Here is a 9,827-nt window from a genome sequence, read left to right as displayed (position 1 = left end):
ATATATTTCTTCCTGTAGTACCCCATTTAGAAATGCAGTTTTTACGTCCATGTGATGTACAAGTAAATTATATTGATTAGCAAAAGCAATAATAAATCTAAAACTAGCTATTCTTGCAACAGGTGCAAAAGTCTCATTATAGTCTATGAGATATTCCTGGCTAAAAGCCCTAGCAACGAGTCGAGCTTTATAGCGTAAAGGCTTTCCGAATTCATCATTTTTTATATTAAACATCCATTTGCAATCTATAATATTTTTGTTATCTGGCCGTGGTACTAAAGTCCATGTTTTATTTAAAAATAGAGAATTTAATTGCACCTTCCCAATGAACTCTATCGTCTCGTGTTTTAATCTCTTGAAACGAATTTGGTATTTTACACAAAATTGAACTAGCACACATAAGGTTATCATCGATTTCTTTATAAGAAAAAGGGGGACGACTTTAAGCCTATCACTCCTACGTGGTTCAATACAACTGGTTGTGTCCTCATTATTTACGACCACTGAAAGATCATCAGAATGTGCATTTGGTTGTTCAAATTCGACGATGTCATGGTTAGTTTTGCGAATTTTCTGAGGAACTTCATAATCATCAGATTTACAGGTATCTGATTTATATCTGTCAGTTTTTTGAGACTTTATTGACTTTGAAATGTTGTCAATGTTAACATTATCATGAGAATTTACTATATTCTCTTCAGGTCGCAACGCAGGCCTGGATTGAAGTAATTTGTCTCATCTACTATGACATCTCTGACAGTAATAAATATTTCGCATTTAGGATTCCAAACTTTATAACCGTTTGGTTCGTATCCCACAAGAATACCTTTCCATGACTTAACATCGAATTTTGTCTTATATAACTTATCATGCACATAAACTGTTGAACCAAAAAAATTAAAATATTTTATTTGTGGTTTTTTGTTATGCCACATTTACGAATTCAATCATCATGTAAGTAATTTATATATTATTTAACATTGTACATTATAGTATGAAGTTGTAATAATTTTAAGCAGCATTATTTTCTTTAGGTGACGTAATTGGTGAATAATATCGTAATTGAAAAGGATATTTCTCTTTAAATGTACAAGCTGTGTGTGATGCAGAAATAAAATATATTAATGTTGTTCCCCATGGCCTGGTGCCGCTCATGATGCAACAACTTTTGTAAACTCAGTTCTACAAGTTAATTCAAATTTATTGATAAGAAGGTAGAACTTGATAAATGTGCCAACTAAATTAACAGGTATATTTGTTTATAGCTTAATATCGTACAGGTCTACTGAGAAATCACTGGATGGTTGTTAATAGTGCTTACTCAAATATACCTTATTCATTAACACCATTTCTCTGACTGACCAGAGATATGATGAAGTACACATTAAGAATAGGAATACTATAGAGAGGTAAATATATAGTATAATTTAGAGTATTAATAATTATACTATGTCAAAAAGTTGCAAGATATGTGACCCAAATGAAACATGATGTAAGGTTAAAATATTTGTCTTTTTCGGAAAATTTGGAGTATGGAAATGTCGCTTTAACATTGTATTTATTACTAGCTTAAGTTCAAGCTATTGTTATTGCCACAGCTGTTATGCAAAATATTTGTAAGGATTATAATTTGTAGATATACCGGCAGAAGTTTTAGTTCCAACACTTGATACAGTTTCAAGTCAAGAAGTTAATGAAGGAAATCAAGACGTAACTGAAAGAACAAGCTTTATTTATTATTTTGGAAAATTAATATATTCTTCTTAATTCTAGCAGAAACAAACATGTTGTATTTAAATGTCCTTTTGTACATATAAAATACTAGTACTTATTTTTCTTAGAAGAAAGTTAGTTAAAATTTTAATAAGTTATGTCGTTAATCTACCTATAAAATTAAATTATTATTTATCATAACCATGTAATGTAATGAAATATTAGGAAAAATAAATAAAACATAACATAATATAAAATTTATTTCATTATACTCTTATATATTACTAATATGTAATCCAATGTTATAAACAAATGTTATAAATGTAAACCAATGAAAATGTTAAAACCATCAACTTCAACTTCAACGAACATTAAAAAAAACAGAACTGGTACAATTGGTTCAGGCTTTGTATAGTTATGCGCTTACCTACACATTCTGCGATTCATTTTTTATATTATAGATGACACTGATGACAAAGGCACTCTTCTCGGTTGCTGGAATGAGAGATAAGTTTCATTAGGTTAGAAAATTATGGTTCCCGAAACTAAGAGCCTTCTGAAAAGCGGTCACCACGTTCGAGTAGTCCACAGGAAAACAAATATGATGCCAAACTCATTGCCGTTAATAATTTTTCCTAACGTTTTAAATATGATAGCAAACGATGGAAAGCCATTAAATAAATTGACCAGGAAACCGTGTAAGCCTTCGCCCCATCGCCAAAGTTCTTTAGTAATTTTAGTAAGATGAGGAAATTGAATTGAATCACTATACATTTCTTAACAAAAGTCAACCGATTTAATTTAATTTATAGGTTGGTCTGACGCACGATACCATTGTAAGTCCGGTAAAACTATCGATGGTTAAAATATTTACTCTCTAGACCCTTCGTGTAAAACCAGCCATATTCTGCTGCTGGACAGGCAGAGGTAGGCACGTAAGCCATCTAATTGTGCGAGATTTTGAAAAATTTGTTTATTATTATCATATTAACAGATTTAAGTTCTACATTTTATTATATACCCAAGAATTTACAAGAATTTCATTACTCTTTTCAGTATTTACAATAAATCCTTTAGCTTCAAGAAGTGTTCTAGCGTCCTGAATATTTTGTAAACATTCAGTGTAGCTGGAGGACATAAACTTAATATTTCTTGTGTTAGCTTCTAATATTAATTTAATTATTCTAAATTCTAAACATTTTTATGAAACATATTCTTAAGAATCTTGCTACAAGTGCGCATGTGCAATAGTTACTCATTTGACTCGTTCGGTTGTTTACGAGTTGTTACGAATTGACTCGACCATTTTCCCGAAGTGGGATGGTCGAGTCGGAGGAGGGAGTTGTGATTATAAAAGAGGTTGTGACACATGCGCAGGGGCCACTTTCGCTTCCGACCGCCGACCCGTGCGGATGTCTGCTCCAGTGCTCTCTCCGTGTGAGTCATCAGTGCTGTAGTGCCATCTCGCTCGCTCCGTGTGAGTCATCGCCGCTTGCCAGTGCGCACGCGCTGTCCGACCGCTGCCTTGCTGCCTGCTGCCCTCTCATTGGTCAGTCCGATCGCTGCCTTGCTGCCTGCCGCCCTCTCATTGGTCGCTTCGCTTCAATTTATGAACGCGGGTTTACCTGCGGCCCTCAGATAGCCACCTAACGGTGCCAAACGGTTATCTGTCGGTTAACGCCTTGTGCGGGAGTGTTTTTGTTGTAATTTATAGATTGTTCGAATTTGCTTTGTTCAGTCTCTGAATATAGTTTACTTTTAGGAACATCGCTGACCAAGAAAAAGGTATTTTATAACCTTTTATCCACGATAATAGAGTTGTATCACAAGTAATAAGTGAATAACATTCTTTGATAAACTACCAGTGAGCGCGAGGTGGCGCGCGCGGCGCTGGACGCGACTGCCTATAGTAGGCTGTGAGCAAGCTCCTTCATCCTGGATTCCCCTTTTGCCTATGATTAAATTCTTTTTGACCTTCTTTGTCCTTTTCTGATTTTGATGCGAGCTTGTAGTCAACTAATCGCTTACTGAATAGGTACTTGTATACCTATGTTCCTTGAAGTTGTTCTTTTAGATCTTTTAAGGCTATATAGAATAAAGTTGTGTCGTGTGACTGAGTCTTGGTATTGTGTGTCACATTGGAATCCGTATCCATAAGTAATTTTAATAGGTACATATTTCTTGTTTCCGCAGACAAGAACACTGTGAGTGGCCTCTGCTAAACAAGAAGTAGCTGTAGCATTTGGTTTCATTTGAAACCTGCGTCCTATATTAATCCTGTTTGAGATTGCGGTCTTTTCCTCTGGGTTCAAATTGGGTGCATTGATTAGAATACTTAGATAGAAGTTGTAACGTGTAAGCTTACTGCAAGATCAAACAGTATGTCTTCACCTGGAGTATTAGACTTTGATGGATCTTCTCCCGATACCTGCAGCAGTTCATTGTCTCATCCAGCGACAAGTGGTCGTTAGGGCGGCGGCCGTGCGTTACCTGTTACGCGACGCTTTTGGTTATGTACGCCTTCGTTCGAGGATACATCTGGAATAGTAAGGTAAATGCTACATTACAACTGGATTTACACACGTGTAGTTACAATTTCAATCAAATGAAAACTGAGGGTAGTATTAAAGTCTCAAAGCTCAATGTATAATAAAACTTCACTTACAGGTAAGTCATATTGACGATTTTGTGTTGTACTTTGCCAAAACATGGTAGGGAAAATACTCAAAATGCGGTATACCATCAAAAGAAGATTCTTCCTTATCCTTGCATAGGTTCCCTCTTCCGTCCGAGAATGGGCCTCTGAAGTAAGTAGATCGGTTAATCTTTCCAATATGGACCGTCGATATTTGAGGTTTTAGAGGGGCGGGGAGGGGGTTGACGGCTACTTCGGAGCTTTTATATATACTCTAGGGGTACAAGACCATGTGGATAGTGGGGTGCTCTGATTCGGTTTTGGGTACTTTTTTGATATTAAAAAAGTACAGGATAATACAGAATTAGATAATACAGAAAGTTACAAACAATGAAAAAAAAATTTTCAGCTATAAATTTCATTTTAAAATCCACAACAGACCTTATGCAATCCAACTTTTTCAAAATTCCAGTAAGCAATTTTTTTTTTTTACTAATGATTTATTATTTTATAACCTGACCTGAAATAACATAAATCAAAACTTACTTTAACTCATCCGAGTAAGGATTAAGCCTTCTGCCAGATGACCTAGTAAGTCTGGGCTTCGCAGCAAATTCCTCGCCAGGACTAGTCAGCCCACTAGGACCAGCAACCGGTTCGTCAAGGATCGGCGCAGAAGAGGAGGCCGTGACAAGCGGCTAATTTGAGTCCAACACTTGCACTTCACTTAACTCTTCAAACAATGGGCTTCGGAGACGCCATGGTAGTCAAACGTTGTAAGTTTATAGGAGTACGTAAAACGATTTCTACTGCAAGGGTGACAAACGATGACTGGACGCCATTAAACAAAATGAATGGCTTAAAAACAAATTTAGTGATCACCAAAAAGTATCGATACCCGAGTAGTATCGATATTTTCAATAACTTTTGTACTATCTACAAAACAAATATGGGCATTTAAACCGATGATCCATATTAGAAAGTTTAATGTCGATACCAGAGTAGTATCGATACTTTGAAAATTTTCGGAACCCTACACTAAGTGATTGACGTTTGACATCAATTATTTGTCAAATATATTTTGTAATTGCGTGTTACTTACCAATTTGTGTGAAAAGTTTTAATAAATGTATCTCATGAACCGTAAGTTTGCGCAACCTAAATCTTTGCAAAACTCTTTCTTTTAGTGAGTACTATCTACAAAAAAATGGGCATTTAAATCGACGGTCCATATTGGAAAGATTATCCAAAACAGCTTCACTATTAACTATGTCTAATGAATACTTTATTTTTAGTGTTAAGTTTGGGCTAAATTTTGTTTTCCTAATGGTGATGGGACATCCATTGAATCATTAAAAACAGTGAATGCCCAGCATAGGATACTATGTGAAAATCATTTGAATGAATCTTCATTTACCAGCAGCGATAGGAAAAGACTTAACAAGTTAGATTAAGAGTGAATAGAGGAGGATATAGACCAATTAAAAAACAAACATTGTAGTCCATATAGAGCAAGTTATGACATCCAAGTGAGTATTTACATTCATATTCTACCTAAGTCAAATAGACAAATTTTTATAGTCATGCTTTTTTACATAGAGGTAGGTAGGCAGTACATTTCTGACACACATCTAGGTGATATATGGATGATTAAAAGTTTTCTATTTTCTCCATCCACTTATTGGATTTGTTATCTTTTTCGAATTTTTTATTCAATTATTTTTGTATATTTTCCAGGAACCATCAACTAGCAAAGGTATTTTGTAGGACTTGGACGTGAAAAAGTTCAGTGAACTTACACCTCAAAAGCAAACGCTGTCTAAGAGATGCAGAAAAACGTAAAACTCAATGCTAAGGCCGTACTAGTGTGATAGCAAACCATAGTCGAACTTTCATGGTTATCGGTGTTCGAAAATGCTGGAAACAGCCAATAGCATTTTACTTCTCAGGAGATTGTGACACAGCAGACAAGTCAGCAGCTCTTGTCGAGGAGGTAACCACTTCTTTAGAATATTATACAAAATGTGGTTGAATATTAATTTTTACAAATTTACATTGGCTTGTTTGCTTGAGTGCATGTTTAAAGATTTAATTTTTTTTTAAACGGTATTTCCAATTTACACTAGATATACAAATAAACAGAAAACTAAACATAGGTTGGTATAATAATTAAATTAATTGAACAGCGGAAAGATATTAAAACTTTTTTATGACTTATTTATCCATTGAACCATGACCATCCATTGACTTATTTATCCGCTAGTGGCCTTTATTATCTCCCTGTATTCCCTCCCTATATTATTTCCCTGCATCAAGTAGTTGTTAGTATTGCCTTATTGCCTAATTAAAATAACTAATAATTGATGTACCTCTGCTGTACCATATTTATTTTCTTATTGCCGCTTGACCTGTGATTGGTTAAAATTGTTTTGAGAATAAGATCATAACCTTCCATTGCAGGTACAGTAAAGTGGAGCCACATAGAGGAGTTTTATAATAAAGATCGCGAGAATCCCAACCGTGTTTGCTCCAGCTTTAACCCAGCACCACTTACAACCAGTACAGAATGGCAAACAGAAAATCAAAGAGCGCCTAGCAGATCAAATTTTAAGCCATTCGGTTGCAGTTGGAATATTTGCCAAAGTAAGTTTCAAAATTTTATTGAAAAGTACTTCCGTCCGCGATGGCCTCCTAAACTACTTAACCGATTTTAAATTAAATTGGCACACCGTGAGCGGTCTGGTCCAACTTAAGAGATAGGGTAGCTTAGATCTTTAATTATAGTCGCAATTTTATTTTATTGCAAATTATTTGTCTATAATTAATTGACAGTCACAATTATTCGACTGGATTGAGTAAGTAATCAATAGATGGCACTGCTATGGTAAACCGACAAACGTGTCATATAAGCTACAATTCAATATCATGATTACCACGTGTTATTGAGGCTAAAGTATGAACTTTTTTAATTTTTGGTCAAATTCAAATCTAAAACCACATTCTATGGCAGCTAGTAATTATATAATTTATTTTACCTTCAGATGAATGATGACAAGACGCCCCTGGAACAACTGTCGCTGGACAAGCTTTTCGACTGAACGGAGATTCGACCGACAGGAAAGAGGTATAAACACTTATTATAATAATACTTGACATCTGTAATTGTGGATGTGATCCAAACCCCACGTCGGTCCAATTAAAAACTAGCTTAGGCAATTAGTAGCAGCGTTTTTAATACGCTGAAATTATTATTCTTCGAAGACACTAAACCTAGCTGCGCAACTGAATATCCCTGTAACAGCCAGATGGAACCTCCAACCTCCCAGGGAAATTAAGTGGCATCGCCGACTCAGCTACGCCTACGTCTGGCTATGCTCTCGGGGTGTAACTCCCATGATTTAGTTAATCGTTATGAAACGAATAACTGTATGTTGAAAAGAGTGCCTGCGTCTGGCTATGCTCTCGGGGTGTAACTCCCATGATTTAGTTAATCGTTATGAAACGAATAACTGTATGAAGAAGAGAGTGCCTGCGTCTGGCTATGCTCTCGGGGTGTAACTCCCATGATTTAGTTAATCGTTATGAAACGAATAACTGTATGAAGAAGAGAGTGCCTGCGTCTGGCTATGCTCTCGGAGTGTAACTCCCATGATTTAGTTAATCGTTATGAAACGAATAACTGTATGTTGAAGAGAGTGCCTGCGTCTGGCTATGCTCTCGGGGTGTAACTCCCATGATTTAGTTAATCGTTATGAAACGAATAACTGTATGTTGAAGAGAGTGCCTGCGTCTGGCTATGCTCTCGGAGTGTAACTCCCATGATTTAGTTAATCGTTATGAAACGAATAACTGTATGTTGAAGAGAGTGCCTGCGTCTGGCTATGCTCTCGGAGTGTAACTCCCATGATTTAGTTAATCGTTATGAAACGAATAACTGTATGAAGAAGAGAGTGCCTGCGTCTGGCTATGCTCTCGGGGTGTAACTCCCATGATTTAGTTAATCGTTATGAAACGAATAACTGTATGAAGAAGAGAGTGCCTGCGTCTGGCTATGCTCTCGGAGTGTAACTCCCATGATTTAGTTAATCGTTATGAAACGAATAACTGTATGTTGAAGAGAGTGCCTGCGTCTGGCTATGCTCTCGGGGTGTAACTCCCATGATTTAGTTAATCGTTATGAAACGAATAACTGTATGTTGAAGAGAGTGCCTGCGTCTGGCTATGCTCTCGGAGTGTAACTCCCATGATTTAGTTAATCGTTATGAAACGAATAACTGTATGTTGAAGAGAGTGCCTGCGTCTGGCTATGCTCTCGGAGTGTAACTCCCATGATTTAGTTAATCGTTATGAAACGAATAACTGTATGTTGAAGAGAGTGCCTGCGTCTGGCTATGCTCTCGGGGTGTAACTCCCATGATTTAGTTAATCGTTATGAAACGAATAACTGTATGTTGAAGAGAGTGCCTGCGTCTGGCTATGCTCTCGGGGTGTAACTCCCATGATTTAGTTAATCGTTATGAAACGAATAACTGTATGTTGAAGAGAGTGCCTGCGTCTGGCTATGCTCTCGGAGTGTAACTCCCATGATTTAGTTAATCGTTATGAAACGAATAACTGTATGTTGAAGAGAGTGCCTGCGTCTGGCTATGCTCTCGGAGTGTAACTCCCATGATTTAGTTAATCGTTATGAAACGAATAACTGTATGTTGAAGAGAGTGCCTGCGTCTGGCTATGCTCTCGGGGTGTAACTCCCATGATTTAGTTAATCGTTATGAAACGAATAACTGTATGTTGAAGAGAGTGCCTGCGTCTGGCTATGCTCTCGGAGTGTAACTCCCATGATTTAGTTAATCGTTATGAAACGAATAACTGTATGTTGAAGAGAGTGCCTGCGTCTGGCTATGCTCTCGGGGTGTAACTCCCATGATTTAGTTAATCGTTATGAAACGAATAACTGTATGAAGAAGAGAGTGCCTGCGTCTGGCTATGCTCTCGGAGTGTAACTCCCATGATTTAGTTAATCGTTATGAAACGAATAACTGTATGTTGAAGAGAGTGCCTGCGTCTGGCTATGCTCTCGGAGTGTAACTCCCATGATTTAGTTAATCGTTATGAAACGAATAACTGTATGTTGAAGAGAGTGCCTGCGTCTGGCTATGCTCTCGGAGTGTAACTCCCATGATTTAGTTAATCGTTATGAAACGAATAACTGTATGTTGAAGAGAGTGCCTGCGTCTGGCTATGCTCTCGGGGTGTAACTCCCATGATTTAGTTAATCGTTATGAAACGAATAACTGTATGTAGAAGAGAGTGCCTGCGTCTGGCTATGCTCTCGGAGTGTAACTCCCATGATTTAGTTAATCGTTATGAAACGAATAACTGTATGTTGAAGAGAGTGCCTGCGTCTGGCTATGCTCTCGGGGTGTAACTCCCATGATTTAGTTAATCGTTATGAAACGAATAACTGTATGTTGAAGAG

General features: G+C 36.9%; 3 long non-coding RNA genes across 3 annotated transcripts; 2 read left to right on the top strand and 1 right to left on the bottom strand.

Annotated features, from left to right (window-relative positions):
- The first annotated feature begins 207 nt into the window (after window positions 1–207).
- Window positions 208–1,696, top strand: LOC123719065. The gene is made up of 3 exons (XR_006755124.1): window positions 208–954; window positions 1,035–1,409; window positions 1,637–1,696. It is a non-coding gene; the product is annotated as an uncharacterized LOC123719065 (long non-coding RNA).
- A 407-nt stretch (window positions 1,697–2,103) lies between these two features.
- On the bottom strand, window positions 2,104–4,973 carry LOC123719064. The gene is made up of 4 exons (XR_006755123.1): window positions 4,895–4,973; window positions 4,379–4,515; window positions 4,105–4,251; window positions 2,104–2,208 (listed from the first exon to the last, which is right to left on the bottom strand). It is a non-coding gene; the product is annotated as an uncharacterized LOC123719064 (long non-coding RNA).
- Window positions 4,974–5,630: 657 nt separating this feature from the next.
- Window positions 5,631–7,735, top strand: LOC123719063. The gene is made up of 4 exons (XR_006755122.1): window positions 5,631–5,877; window positions 6,086–6,341; window positions 6,809–6,991; window positions 7,390–7,735. It is a non-coding gene; the product is annotated as an uncharacterized LOC123719063 (long non-coding RNA).
- The last annotated feature ends 2,092 nt before the right edge of the window (window positions 7,736–9,827 follow it).

This window comes from Pieris brassicae (assembly GCF_905147105.1).
Source record: "Pieris brassicae chromosome W unlocalized genomic scaffold, ilPieBrab1.1 SUPER_W_unloc_2, whole genome shotgun sequence".
NCBI lineage: Eukaryota > Metazoa > Arthropoda > Insecta > Lepidoptera > Pieridae > Pieris > Pieris brassicae.
Note: the sequence above shows the minus strand (reverse complement) of the source record. Positions and strands in the feature narration are given on the sequence as shown.